Source organism: Ranitomeya imitator, chromosome 1, assembly GCF_032444005.1.
Source record: "Ranitomeya imitator isolate aRanImi1 chromosome 1, aRanImi1.pri, whole genome shotgun sequence".
In the NCBI taxonomy this organism is placed as follows: Eukaryota; Metazoa; Chordata; class Amphibia; order Anura; family Dendrobatidae; genus Ranitomeya; species Ranitomeya imitator.
Window position 1 is genome coordinate 10168010 of NC_091282.1, and position 15598 is coordinate 10183607.

A 15598-nucleotide genomic window follows, 5' to 3' on the forward strand; every position below is an offset into this window, starting at 1 on the left:
TGTACCAGGTGACCTTATAAAGGATGGTGGGAGTGGTCACAAACATCAGCTGACCCAGCAGCAATGCAATAACACCAGCGGCCACCGGGGGGAGAAAACTGCATTAACCCCCAATGACCAGAAAGGAAAAAAGGTTTAAATCAGAGGGAGACCAGATCTGCCACAGATTCAAACATGGATCGTGACAGTACCCCCCTTTCAATGAGTGGCCTCTGGACACTCAACATCAGACCTCACCAGACCTACCTACGGTGAGGACGCCTCGATCCACCAGAGTTCACCTCGTCAGGCACCTGACTCTTAGGTTAATGGCAAACGCGACATGATGAAAATGCCACCAACGAAGGCGCCACAAACCTCCAGAGGGCCGACCTGGGGAATAAGTTGTGTATATGCATAACTGGGGGTAACTCCAACTGAAAAGTCCTCAGGCTGAGAATAGCTGACACCCGATATGGCCCAATCCCCCTGGAACTCCAGGTCCCAGTTGCACACTTCCTCCTGATGTTTTTGGTGGACACCCATACGAACTCATTCACACACAGGTCCGGACCTGAACATTTATTTCCATCCAAACGTTTGAAACAGGACAGAGAATTCTTTGAGGAAATGACAACAGAGGCGTCCCCCTGTGTCACTACACTCACACCCCCACAATGCTCCGAGGGAACCACCACCCTCATCTGACCCCTCCTCCTTAGAGGTCTCTGACCCACCGGGTAAATCTGTAGTGAGGGTAAAGTCTTGCCCCTAGTCCCTGGCAGCACCTCTGCTGCCCCCACTGAAGGGAAAGGGGTAGATTTTAGAAGAACGGCAGAGATCATAGCTCCCGTAGCACTGTGGCAGTGGATTTCCTATCATGTCTGGGACACTCTATTTGAACCAACTGCTCTGACCCTTGGGTCATCTGCTTCTTTTCCGGACACTGTCCTGGATTGGTACCTGGCAGTTACCTGCTGCAGAAGCTTGACCTCTCCATTAGAGCCTCCGGTGAAAACCAGGTAGCTGCTTAGTTATGCTCTTCCAGGATAAGCCGGGCCAATGACGCAGTGGGTCCACAATCCACAAGTGTTACAGTTTGCTCAAGCTATGGATCCTGCTGGCTCCAATACCCTACCGCTCTCAGAGATATACAAGGAGATGACTCCACAATGTGAGCAGCAGGATCAAATTCTGACCTACCTACGGTTGGTTAACACCCATTTAAGTGCCCTGATGCCAGCTGCTTTCTTCGTACCAGCACCAGCTCAAGTTTTTATCACCTCAGCAGCTGCCATTTACGCAGCTGGATCTCATCCTCATCTGTGCTGTGGACTGTCTGGGAAAATTAAAGATGAGTTGTCTGATCGAGATATCCCTACTCCCTTGATGACCTTATTGCCCTGGCCATCCGTATTTACATGAGGTTCCAGGAGCATGTCAGAGAAGTGGCACATGAAAGAAAACCACCCTGTCTTGCTCCTTCCTACCAGAAGCCACCCATACCCCAACTCTCTGCCCCCTGCTAGTTCTCCTGAGCCAATGCAGGTGGATTGTGTTTAGCTGGCTTAGCAACAACAGGAACTTTGTAGAGCCAAAGGGTTATGCTACTACTAACATACATAGTAACATAGTTAGTAAGGCCGAAAAAAGACATTTGTCCATCCAGTTCAGCCTATATTCCATCATAATAAATCCCCAGATCTACGTCCTTCTACAGAACCTAATTGTATGATACAATATTGTTCTGCTCCAGGAAGACATCCAGGCCTCTCTTGAACCCCTCGACTGAGTTCGCCATCACCACCTCCTCAGGCAAGCAATTCCAGATTCTCACTGCCCTAACAGTAAAGAATCCTCTTCTATGTTGGTGGAAAAACCTTCTCTCCTCCAGACGCAAAGAATGCCCCCTTGTGCCCGTCACCTTCCTTGGTATAAACAGATCCTCAGCGAGATATTTGTATTGTCCCCTTATATACTTATACATGGTTATTAGATCGCCCCTCAGTCGTCTTTTTTCTAGACTAAATAATCCTAATTTCGCTAATCTATCTGGGTATTGTAGTTCTCCCATCCCCTTTATTAATTTTGTTGCCCTCCTTTGTACTCTCTCTAGTTCCATTATATCCTTCCTGAGCACCGGTGCCCAAAACTGGACACAGTACTCCATGTGCGGTCTAACTAGGGATTTGTACAGAGGCAGTATAATGCTCTCATCATGTGCATCCAGACCTCTTTTAATGCACCCCATGATCCTGTTTGCCTTGGCAGCTGCTGCCTGGCACTGGCTGCTCCAGGTAAGTTTATCATTAACTAGGATCCCCAAGTCCTTCTCCCTGTCAGATTTACCCAGTGGTTTCCCGTTCAGTGTGTAATGGTGATATTGATTCCTTCTTCCCATGTGTATAACCTTACATTTATCATTGTTAAACCTCATCTGCCACCTTTCAGCCCAAGTTTCCAACTTATCCAGATCCATCTGTAGCAGAATACTATCTTCTCTTGTATTAACTGCTTTACATAGTTTTGTATCATCTGCAAATATCGATATTTTACTGTGTAAACCTTCTACCAGATCATTAATGAATATGTTGAAGAGAACAGTTCCCAATATTAACCCTTGCGGTACCCCACTGGTCACAGTGACCCAGTTAGAGACTATACCATTTATAACCACCCTCTGCTTTCTATCACTAAGCCAGTTACTAACCCATTTACACACATTTTCCCCCAGACCAAGCATTCTCATTTTGTGTACCAACCTCTTGTGCGGCACGGTATCAAACGCTTTGGAAAAATCGAGATATACCACGTCCAATGACTCACCGTGGTCCAGCCTATAGCTTACCTCTTCATAAAAACTGATTAGATTGGTTTGACAGGAGCGATTTCTCATAAACCCATGCTGATATGGAGTTAAACAGTTATTCTCATTGAGATAATCCAGAATAACATCCCTCAGAAACCCTTCAAATATTTTACCAACAATAGAGGTTAGACTTACTGGCCTATAATTTCCAGGTTCACTTTTAGAGCCCTTTTTGAATATTGGCACCACATTTGCTATGCGCCAATCCTGCGGAACAGACCCTGTCGCTATAGAGTCACTAAATATCAGAAATAATGGTTTATCTATTACATTACTTAGTTCTCTTAGTACTCGTGGGTGTATGCCATCCGGACCCGGAGATTTATCTATTTTAATCTTTTTTAGCCGGTTTCGCACCTCTTCTTGGGTTAGATTGGTGACCCTTAATATAGGGTTTTCATTGTTTCTTGGGATTTCACCTAGCATTTCATTTTCCACCGTGAATACCGAGGAGAAGAAGGTGTTTAATATGTTAGCTTTTTCCTCGTCATCTACAACCATTCTTTCCTCACTATTTTTTAAGGGGCCTACATTTTCAGTTTTTATTCTTTTACTATTGATATAGTTGAAGAACAGTTTGGGATTAGTTTTACTCTCCTTAGCAATGTGCTTCTCTGTTTCCTTTTTGGCAGCTTTAATTAGTTTTTTAGATAAAGTATTTTTCTCCCTATAGTTTTTTAGAGCTTCAATGGTGCCATCCTGCTTTAGTAGTGCAAATGCTTTCTTTTTACTGTTAATTGCCTGTCTAACTTCTTTGTTTAGCCACATTGGGTTTTTCCTATTTCTAGTCCTTTTATTCCCACAAGGTATAAACCGCTTACACTGCCTATTTAGGATGTTCTTAAACATTTCCCATTTATTATCTGTATTCTTATTTCTGAGGATATTGTCCCAGTCTACCAGATTAAGGGCATCTCTAAGCTGGTCAAACTTTGCCTTCCTAAAGTTCAGTGTTTTTGTGACTCCCTGACAAGTCCCCCTAGTGAAAGACAGGTGAAACTGTACAATATTGTGGTCGCTATTTCCTAGATGCCCGACCACCTGCAGATTTGTTATTCTGTCAGGTCTATTAGATAGTATTAGGTCTAAAAGTGCTGCTCCTCTGGTTGGATTCTGCACCAATTGTGAAAGATAATTTTTCTTGGTTATTAGCAGAAACCTGTTGCCTTTATGGGTTTCACAGGTTTCTGTTTCCCAGTTAATATCCGGGTAGTTAAAGTCCCCCATAACCAGGACCTCATTATGGGTTGCAGCTTCATCTATCTGCTTTAGAAGTAGACTTTCCATGGTTTCTGTTATATTTGGGGGTTTGTAACAGACCCCAATGAGAATTTTGTTACCATTTTTCCCTCCATGAATTTCGACCCATATGGACTCGACATCCTCATTTCCTTCGCTAATATCCTCCCTTAAAGTGGACTTTAGACAAAACTTTACATAGAGACAAACCCCTCCTCCTCTCCGATTTTTACGATCCTTTCTAAACAGACTGTAACCCTGTAAGTTAACTGCCCAGTCATAGCTTTCATCTAACCATGTCTCGGTTATTCCCACTATGTCAAAGTTACCTGTAGATATTTCTGCTTCTAGTTCTTCCATCTTGTTTGTCAGGCTTCTGGCGTTTGCAAGCATGCAGTTTAGAGGATTTTGTTTTGTTCCAATCTCCTCGCTGTGGATTGTGCGATAGTCCAGACCACTAGGCTTGAGCGAAACGGATCGGACAAATTCAAAAGTCGCCGACTTTTGGCAAAGTCGGGTTTCATGAAACCCGACCCTAGTGTGGGATCGGCCATGCGGTCAGCGATTTTCGCGCCAAAGTCGCGTTTCGTATGACGCGTTTGGCGCCATTTTTTTCAGCCAATGAAGGAGCGTGGGCAGAGTGATGACATAGGTCTTAGGGGCGTGGACGCCTATCGCCATCTTGTCGCTTGTGCGCTGTAGCGATTTGCAATGTGTAACACCAGCTTTTCTGTTCAGGGACGGAGGAGAGAGAGAGAAAAAAAAAAAAAGATTTCCCATTGACTTGCATTGGGTTTCGTGTTTCGGTCGATCCCTGATTTTTCGCCATAATCGGCCGATTTCACTCGACTCGACTTTTGAGATAGTCGGGTTTCGCGAAACCCGACTCAACCCTAAAAAAGAAAAAGTCGCTCAAACCTACAGACCACCTTATTTGTTCCTGTCCTGAAAAGTTAGGAAACGTCCAAGCCTAGGGACTGTTGGAGAGGCTACCCTGGGTGAAATAAATTCTCCGCCATTGACTATCTGTGTTTATGACAAGTGGAGACAGTTCTCCGTGACGACCTACCTTGACTTCAGTGCTGAACTTCAGAACCGTTCCACCATGGGCCTGTTGCATGGATTCCCATTTTATGCCTTCAGAGTCCTTTGATGGTATCATTTATCTATGAAAAAGCACTATCGGAAGTTGTTCACTTTGTCACTGAGCAAGTGGAACTTCAGATAGGCATTCAAAATTCAGAGAAGATTGCCTCTTATGTAACTTTTATATAACTCCACACATAACGATGTGGTTATATGTTCAGTCAGTCTAATTAAGAGACAAGATTTTATTAGTAATTTTCATTTTTAAATGCAGTATATACAGATATACTTTTTAAGCTTTTTACTATAATCGATAATTTTTTTCCCCTTTTAAATACTTTCCCAGTTCTTAATTCACCTGTTTATACACTTTAATTCCCAACCAACAGACAATTCAATTGAGTTCCACAGGTCAATACCTGTTGTGAATTCTGTGGCTGAATTCACTCCTGTGGTCACAAGTGGTACTGCAGCTTCTGAGCTTCATCCCTCAGGTGTTCTGGTGAGCTCGTTGGCTGCTTTGTTATTTAACTCCACCTGATTCTGTCTTCCTTGCTCCTTGTCAATGTTCCAGTGTTGGATCTGAGCTTCTGGATCTTCCTGTGGCCTGCTGCTCTGCTTAGATAAGTGCTTTTTGCTTTTGTTGCTACTTTTTCTGTCCAGCTTGTCATTTCGTTTTGCTGGAAGCTCTGAGACGCAAAGGGTGTACCGCCGTGCCGTTAGTTCGGCACGGTGGGTCTTTTTGCCCCCTTTGCGTGGTTTTTTGCTTTAGGGTTTTTTTGTAGACTGCAAAGTTCTCTTTGCTATCCTCGCTCTATCTAGAATATCGGGCCTCACTTTGCTGAATCTATTTCATCCCTACGTTTGTCTTTTCATCTTGCTAACAGTCATTATATGTGGGGGGCTGCCTTTTCCTTTGGGGTATTTCTCTGAGGCAAGTCAGGCTTGTTTTTCTATCTTCAGGCTAGTCAGCTCCTCAGGCTGTGCCGAGTTGCATAGGTAGTGTTAGGCGCAATCCACAGCTGCCTTTAGTTGTGTTAAGGTTAGGTTCAGGTATTGCGGTCTACAGAGATTCCACGTCTCAGAGCTCGTCCTATTGTTTTTGGGTTATTGTCAGATCACTGTATGTGCTCTGATTGCTGGCACACTGTGTCACTGGATTGCCTACATAACAGTACAAGGAGACGACCTAATGATTCTCAATAGAGGGAAAAAAGAAGTTCTGACATCATTTTTTTTTCTCAGCTCTGTGTTCAGTCTTTTTTTTCCCCTAGACATTTGGGTGTTTCAGGACACAGGTGTGGACATGGATATTCAGGGTCTGTGCTCTTCAATGGATAATCTCGTTACACATGTACAAAGGATTCAAGATACTATTGATCAGAAATCTATGTTAGAACCAAGAATTCCTATTCCTGATTTGTTTTTGGTGATAGAACTAAGTTTCTTAATTTCAAAAATAATTGTAAGCTATTTCTGGCCTTGAAACCTCATTCTTCTGGTAATCCTATTCAACAGGTTTTGATTATTATTTCTTTTTTGCGCGGCGATCCTCAGGACTGGGCATTTTCTCTTGCGCCAGGAGACCCTGCATTGAGTAATGTCAATGCGTTTTTCCTGGCGCTCGGATTACTTTACGATGAGCCTAATTCAGTGGATCAGGCTGAGAAAAATTTGCTGGCTTTGTGCCAGGGTCAGGATGATATAGAAGTATATTGTCAGAAATTTAGGAAGTGGTCAGTACTCACTCTGTGGAATGAATCTGCGCTGGCAGCTTTGTTCAGAAAGGGTCTCTCTGAGGCTCTTAAGGATGTCATGGTGGGTTTTCCTATGCCTGCTGGTTTGAATGAGTCTATGTCTTTGGCCATTCAGATCGGTCGACGCTTGCGCGAGCGTAAATCTGTGCACCATTTGGCGGTATTGTCTAAGATTAAATCTGAGCCTATGCAGTGCGATAGGACTATGACCAGAGTTGAACGGCAAGAACACAGACGTCTGAATGGTCTGTGTTTCTACTGTGGTGATTCCACTCATGCTATTTCTGATTGTCCTAAGCGCACTAAGCGGTTCGCTAGGTCTGCCGTCATTGGTACTGTACAATCCAAATTCCTTCTGTCCATTACCTTGATATGCTCTTTGTCATCGTATTCTGTCATGGCGTTTGTGGATTCAGGCGCTGCCCTGAATCTGATGGATTTGGATTATGCTAAACGTTGTGGGTTTTTCTTGGAGCCTTTGCGGTGTCCTATTCCGTTGAGAGGAATTGATGCTACACCTTTGGCCAAGAATAAACCTCAGTACTGGACCCAGCTGACCATGTGCATGGCTCCTGCACATCAGGAAGTTATTCGCTTTCTGGTGCTACATAATCTGCATGATGTGGTCGTGTTGGGGTTGCCATGGCTGCAAACCCATAATCCAGTATTGGATTGGAACTCTATGTCGGTATCCAGCTGGGATTGTCAGGGGGTACATGGTGATGTTCCATTTTTGTCTATTTCGTCATCCACTCCTTCTGAGGTCCCAGAGTTCTTGTCTGATTATCAGGATGTATTTGAAGAGCCCAAGTCCGATGCCCTGCCTCCGCATAGGGATTGTGATTGTGCTATCAATTTGATTCCTGGTAGTAAATTCCCTAAAGGTCGATTATTTAATTTATCCGTGCCTGAACACGCCGCTATGCGCAGTTATGTGAAGGAATCCCTGGAGAAGGGACATATTCGCCCATCGTCATCACCACTGGGAGCAGGGTTCTTTTTTGTAGCCAAGAAGGATGGTTCGCTGAGACCGTGTATTGATTACCGCCTTCTTAATAAGATCACTGTGAAATTTCAGTATCCCTTGCCATTGTTATCTGACTTGTTTGCTCGGATTAAGGGGGCTAGTTGGTTCACTAAGATAGATCTTCGTGGTGCGTATAATCTGGTGAGAATCAGGCAAGGAGATTATTATTATTATTATTATTATTATTATACATTTTTATGAATGAGATGAATGGAAAACTGCATTTAATACGCCCGAGGGTCATTTTGAGTATCTAGTGATGCCGTTCGGACTTGCCAATGCTCCATCTGTGTTTCAGTCTTTTATGCATGACATCTTCCGTGAGTATCTGGATAAATTCCTGATTGTTTACTTGGATGACATTTTGATCTTCTCTAATGATTGGGACTCTCATGTGAAGCAGGTCAGAATGGTTTTCCAGGTCCTGCGTGCTAATTCTTTGTTTGTGAAGGGATCAAAGTGTCTCTTCGGTGTGCAGAAAGTTTCATTTTTGGGGTTCATCTTTTCCCCTTCTACTATCGAGATGGATCCGGTTAAGGTCCAAGCCATCCAGGATTGGACTCAGCCGACATCTCTGAAAAGTCTGCAAAAATTCCTGGGCTTTGCTAATTTTTATCGTCGCTTCATCTGTAATTTTTCTAGCATTGCCAAACCATTGACCGATTTGACCAAGAAGGGTGCTGATTTGGTTAATTGGTCTTCTGCTGCTGTGGAAGCTTTTCAGGAGTTGAAACATCGTTTTTGTTCTGCCCCTGTGTTGTGTCAACCAGATGTTTCTCTTCCGTTCCAGGTCGAGGTTGATGCTTCTGAGATTGGAGCAGGGGCGGTTTTGTCACAAAGAGGTTCTGGTTGCTCAGTGTTGAAACCATGTGCTTTCTTTTCCAGGAAGTTTTCGGCTGCTGAGCGTAATTATGATGTGGGCAACCGAGAGTTGCTGGCTATGAAGTGGGCATTCGAGGAATGGCGTCATTGGCTTGAAGGAGCTAAGCATCGCGTGGTGGTATTGACTGATCATAAGAACCTTACTTATCTCGAGTCTGCCAAGCGCTTGAATCCTAGACAGGCCCGTTGGTCGTTATTTTTTGCCCGCTTCGATTTTGTGATTTCGTACCTTCAGGGCTCTAAAAATGTGAAGGCGGATGCTCTGTCTAGGAGTTTTGTGCCCGACTCTCCGGGTTCATCTGAGCCGGCGAGTATCCTCAAGGAAGGAGTCATTGTGTCTGCCATCTCCCCTGATTTGCGGCGAGTGTTGCAAAAATTTCAGGCGAATAAACCTGATCGTTGTCCGGCGGAGAAACTGTTCGTCCCTGATAGGTGGACTAGTAAAGTTATCTCTGAACTTCATTGTTCGGTGTTGGCTGGTCATCCTGGAATCTTTGGTACCAGAGAGTTAGTGGCTAGATCCTTCTGGTGGCCATCTCTGTCACGGGATGTGCGTTCTTTTGTGCAGTCCTGTGGGATTTGTGCTAGGGCTAAGCCCTGCTGTTCACGTGCCAGTGGGTTGCTTTTGCCCTTGCCGGTCCCAAAGAGGCCTTGGACACATATTTCGATGGATTTCATTTCTGAAATTCCCGTTTCTCAAAAGATGTCAGTCATTTGGGTGGTCTGTGATCGCTTTTCTAAAATGGTCCATCTGGTGCCCTTGGTTAAATTGCCTTCCTCCTCTGATTTGGTGCCTTTGTTCTTCCAGCATGTGGTTCGTTTGCATGGCATTCCTGAGAATATTGTTTCTGACAGAGGTTCCCAGTTTGTTTCAAGGTTTTGGCGAGCCTTTTGTGGTAGGATGGGCATTGACCTATCTTTTTCCTTGGCTTTCCATCCTCAGACTAATGGCCAGACCGAACGAACCAATCAGACCTTGGAAACATATCTGAGATGTTTTGTTTCTGCAGACCAGGATGATTGGGTGTCCTTTTTGCTGTTGGCTGAGTTCGCCCTTAATAATCGGGCCAGCTCGGCTACCTTGGTCTCTCCATTTTTCTGCAATTCTGGGTTCCATCCTCGTTTCTCTTCAGGACAGGTTGAGTCTTCGGACTGTCCTGGTGTGGATTCTGTGGTGGACAGGTTGCAGCAGATCTGGACTCAGGTAGTGGACAATTTGACCTTGTCCCAGGAGAAGGCTCAACTTTTCGCTAATCGCAGACGCCGTGTGGGTCCCCAACTTCGTGTTGGGGATCTGGTTTGGTTATCTTCTCGTCATATTCCTATGAAGGTTTCCTCTCCTAAGTTTAAACCTCGTTTTATTGGTCCGTATAGGATTTCTGAGATTCTCAATCCTGTGTCTTTTCGTCTGACCCTCCCAGACTCCTTTTCCATACATAATGTATTCCATAGGTCGTTGTTGCGGAGATACGTGGCACCTATGGTTCCATCTGTTGAGCCTCCTGCCCCGGTTTTGGTGGAGGGGGAATTGGAGTATATTGTGGAGAAAATTTTGGATTCTCGTGTTTCTAGACGGAAACTCCAGTATCTGGTTAAATGGAAGGGTTATGCTCAGGAAGATAATTCCTGGGTTTTTGCCTCTGATGTCCATGCTCCAGATCTTGTTCGTGCCTTTCATGTGGCTCATCCTGGTCGGCCTGGGGGCTCTGGTGAGGGTTCGGTGACCCCTCCTCAAGGGGGGGGGTACTGTTGTGAATTCTGTGGCTGAATTCACTCCTGTGGTCACAAGTGGTACTGCAGCTTCTGAGCTTCCTCCCTCAGGTGTTCTGGTGAGCTCGTTGGCTGCTTTGTTATTTAACTCCACCTGATTCTGTCTTCCTTGCTCCTTGTCAATGTTCCAGTGTTGGATCTGAGCTTCTGGATCTTCCTGTGGCCTGCTGCTCTGCTTAGATAAGTGCTTTTTGCTTTTGTTGCTACTTTTTCTGTCCAGCTTGTCATTTCGTTTTGCTGGAAGCTCTGAGACGCAAAGGGTGTACCGCCGTGCCGTTAGTTCGGCACGGTGGGTCTTTTTGCCCCCTTTGCGTGGTTTTTTGCTTTAGGGTTTTTTTGTAGACTGCAAAGTTCTCTTTGCTATCCTCGCTCTATCTAGAATATCGGGCCTCACTTTGCTGAATCTATTTCATCCCTACGTTTGTCTTTTCATCTTGCTAACAGTCATTATATGTGGGGGGCTGCCTTTTCCTTTGGGGTATTTCTCTGAGGCAAGTCAGGCTTGTTTTTCTATCTTCAGGCTAGTCAGCTCCTCAGGCTGTGCCGAGTTGCATAGGTAGTGTTAGGCGCAATCCACAGCTGCCTTTAGTTGTGTTAAGGTTAGGTTCAGGTATTGCGGTCTACAGAGATTCCACGTCTCAGAGCTCGTTCTATTGTTTTTGGGTTATTGTCAGATCACTGTATGTGCTCTGATTGCTGGCACACTGTGTCACTGGATTGCCTACATAACAAATACCTAATTACATATCAGCAACTTTCTGCATTGGTGCACAATCATCCGATTAAAGATACGATTCACTAATTGCTGCCAGTGCTGATTCAATTACACATAGGAGGGGAGGGCATATCCCTATAAAAGAAGCAGGAACACATGTGGTCAGCATTAACTCTGATGAAGAGGGCCAGAGCCCTTGAAATGCATTGGTTGGCTGACTAGCTATACTAGCACACCTGTCCTCGTTAGCCCCGTAGCGTGGTGACGTCACCAGTAGCTCCGCCCACCCTCTCCGACCGCTACCTCAGCGCTGCATCCGGCCGGGGCACGCGAGGTCTCGCGGTCGCACGGCTTCTGCCGCCACTCTCTCTCCTTAACCCACCGCTCTGCCATAGCGGTACACCTAGCGGTGGCTCAGACTTTCTGGAACTGCTTCCCTCCGCACTCAGCGCCGCAGTGAGTACAGCATATTTTATGTGCACATAGCAATTGTGGCATATTAGTGCTCCAACATAGTAGGGGAGCATTTCTCCTCATCTCAACATATGGGCAATCCATTCTAATCACAGTAGTCCTTGTCAGCCAGCACCTGACGGAATCCTGCGCTACTCCCACCAGCAGTAAGTTTGTGTACTGGGAAAACTGGACCACATTTATTTAATATCACCATTACCTATAAAGGTTGTACAGTTATTTAAGCAGGGGCATCTACTATAAACCTCTGAAGATTAAGCAACCGTGGTCATCACAATACCCGCATCAATTGCAGATACACAGGGATCACGTCTCTTCATTGCACATTTCCATTTAATATCTGAGTGAGTATATATTATAAATCTCTTTAGTCTCACTATATTCACCAATACAAACATTTACCCTTTTTTTTTTTCTTTTTCTCTCCTCATTCCCCTAAGATTCTGGTAGTACTTTAAAGGAGTTGTCCACTACTTTCATGTAACCCCCCAATGTATCCCCCCAGGGCCCCTAATGAATTGTGTAAATACCTTCTGTTGCCGTTTTCGCCTGTGAGCGGCGCTATGGCTGCGGCTGGGTACGGGTCACATGACCCCCGGGCTGCATCCGCCGCTTATTTCCGCCGACGTCACGTCAATTTCCAGACTCTCGAAATTGACGTGACGTCAGCAGCAGGCGTGACCAGCCCCCACAGTCAGCAGTCACTCAGCAAGAGTGACTGGGCTGTGGGCGGGGCTGGGGGCTGCCTGCAGGGCTGTGCTGGGGGCAGGCGGGGCTCTGCTGGGATGATTGTGTGGACGCTCGGCGCCGGGGTCTGTGCCCGCATGTGCCGCTCGGCGCCGGGGTCTGTGCCCGCATGTGCCGCTCGGCGCCGGGGTCTGTGCCCGCATGTGCCGCTCGGCGCCGGGGTCTGTACCCGCATGTGCCGCTCGGCGCCGGGGTCTGTGCCCGCATGTGCCGCTCGGCGCCGGGGTCTGTGTGCCGCTCGGCGCCGGGGTCTGTGCCCGCATGTGCCGCTCGGCGATGGGGTCTATGTGCCGCTCGGCGCCGGGGTCTGTGTGCCGGCATGTGCCGCTCGGCGCCGGGGTCTGCTGCGGGGGAGGGGGGGTTGTCGTGTGTGTATGGTCGTGTGTGTGTGTGTATGGTCGTGTGTGTGTGGTCGTGTGTGTGTGGTCATGTGTGTGTGTATGGTCGTGTGTGTGTGGTCATGTGTGTGTGTTGTCGTGTGTGTGTGTGTGTGCAGGCATCGTCCGATGGGACTACAAGTCCCATCGGGCTCTGCCTGCTACACTGACAGTGAGTGACACATTAGCCAATGATGGGACAGTAGTAGTCCCATCATCCGGCTAATGTGTTGAATGAAAAAAAACACACTCAGTACATACATGCACCATGCGACAACATGCACCATGCGGCGGCATGCACCATGCGACGACATGCACCATGCGGCGGCATGTGACGGCATGCGACAACATGCACCATGCGACGGCATGCACCATGCGACGACATGCTACATGCACCATGTGGCGACATGCACCATGCGACGGCATGCGGCGGCATGCGACAACATGCACCATGCAACGACATGCACCATGCGACGGCATGCACCATGCGACGGCATGCACCATGCGACGACATGCTACATGCACCATGCGACGACATGCTACATGCACCATGCGATGACATGCACCATGCGACGACATGCACCATGCAACGACATGCACCATGCAACGACATGTGACATACAGTACATACATACATACTACATACATACAGTACATATAACATAGAGTACATACTCACCATCACTTGTCACTTTGTTCCCGAAGCCAGTGTCACCTGTAAAAAATATTAAAATAATAAACAAACAATATACTCCCTGTCCGCAGAAATCCAATTAAAACGAGTGTCCCACGACGATCTCCCGTGGAGAGCAGGAGCATCAGCTGATGCAACCACTCTCCAGGGGCTCCAGGAACACAATGATGGAAGGTATCCTTCCATCATTTATTCCTCACAAGGTATTCCTACGCCCCTGTGAGAAAATAGTCCCTAGTCTCACTTTTGGCATTGCTGGGTGAGACATTTTCCCATGCAGCAATTGCCATAAAGTGAGACTTTGAACTATAGTAACCTCAGTGATGCACTGCAGGAGCCATTGTCTCCTGTCAGTGTGTCACTGAGGGTCCTATAGGGCAGTGACATCACCAGATGTCACTGTTCTATAGGGGAGATCGTCGTGGGACACTCGTTATTAATTGGACTACGGCGGACAGGTAGTATACGGTTTATTATTTTACTTTTTTTTGCAGGCGCTGAAGTATGGTAAGTATTGTTAAATGAAGAATATTAAAATACTTTTTTCCAAATGTGTGTGTGTTTTATTTACCCTTTCTTACTATTGGATTAATAATGGATAGGTGTCTTATTGACGCCTCTCCGTTATTAACCCGGCTTAATGTCACCTTACAATAGCAAGGTGACATTAACCCCTCATTACCCCATATCCCACCGCTACTCGGGAGTGGGAAGAGAGGGGCTAAGTGCCGGAATTGGCACATCTTACAGATGCGACATTTCTGGGGCGGCTGCGGACTGGTATTTGTAGCCGGGGAGGGGGGGGGCAATATCCATGGCCCCTCTCTAGGCTATGAATATCAGCCTGCAGCTGTCTGCGTAGCCTTTCTGGCTATAAAATATAGGGGAACCCCACGTCATTTTTTTCTGGGGGGGGTCCCCCTATTTTAATAGCCAGTAAAGGCTACGCAGACAGCTGCGGGCTGGTATTCGTAGCAGGCTACAGATATTAGCCCCGGCCGTCGGCTTTCTCCCTCTGGCGCAGAAAATTGCGCGGGAGCCCACGCCGTTTTTTTCCGCTTTTTTTTTTTTTTTTTTTTTTTTAAATCAACGCTCATTAAGGCCTCTTTCACTCTTGCGTCGGTACGGGTCCATCGCTATGCATCGGGCCGACGTACCGATGCACGTTGTGAAATTTGTGCATGACGTTCTTCAGAATGGGCAGCGGATGCAGTTTTTCAACGCATCTGCTGCCCATTCTGAAGTGCGGGGAGGAGGGGGCGGAGTTTCGGCCGCGCATGTGCGGTAGAAAATGGCGGGCGCGACGGCCAAAAGAACTTTAACTTGAATGTTTTTTCGTGCCGACGGTCCGCCAAAACACGACAGATCCGTAGCTAATACAAGTCTATGGGTAAAACGCATCCTCCGAGCACATTTGCAGAATCCGTTTTTTTGCACCGGATCGTTTTTTTCCGCCAGATCCTTTTTTTTCAACCGGATCCGTTTTTTTCCGCCAGATCTGTTTTTTCTCAGAGTTGTATTAGCGCCGGATTGCGAAAGCTGTTTCCGCCGGACGGAAAACACATACAGAGGAACGGTTTTTCGGTACGTCGAAAAAATGCACAGCGACGGATCTAGCAAAAAACGGATGAAACATGTGGCCATCAGACGCACTCCGGTGCTAATACAACTCTATGAGAAAAAAACGGATCTGGTGGAAAAAAACGATCAGGTGGAAAAAAACGGATACGGCGAAAAAAAAAAAAGATCCAGCGAAAAAAAAACGGATCCTGCAAATGTGCTCGCAGGATGCGTTTTGTACCCATAGACTTGTATTAGCAACAGATCCGTCGTGTTTTGGCGGACGCGACGCACAAAAAAAGTTCAATGTAACTTTTTTTGTGCAACGTGTCTGCCATTTCCGACCGCGCATGCGTGGCTGGAACTCCGCCCCCTCCTCCACGCTCATCATAATGGGCAGCGGATGCATTGTAAAACTGTAT

At 46.5% G+C, this 15598-nt stretch overlaps 1 protein-coding gene across 1 annotated transcript in view; it reads left to right on the top strand.

The window, feature by feature from the left end:
• The window catches only part of LOC138657405 (zinc finger protein 585A-like), a 129193-nt gene that overhangs the window by 23623 nt on the left and 89972 nt on the right, over nucleotides 1–15598 (top strand). The window lies entirely within an intron of this gene.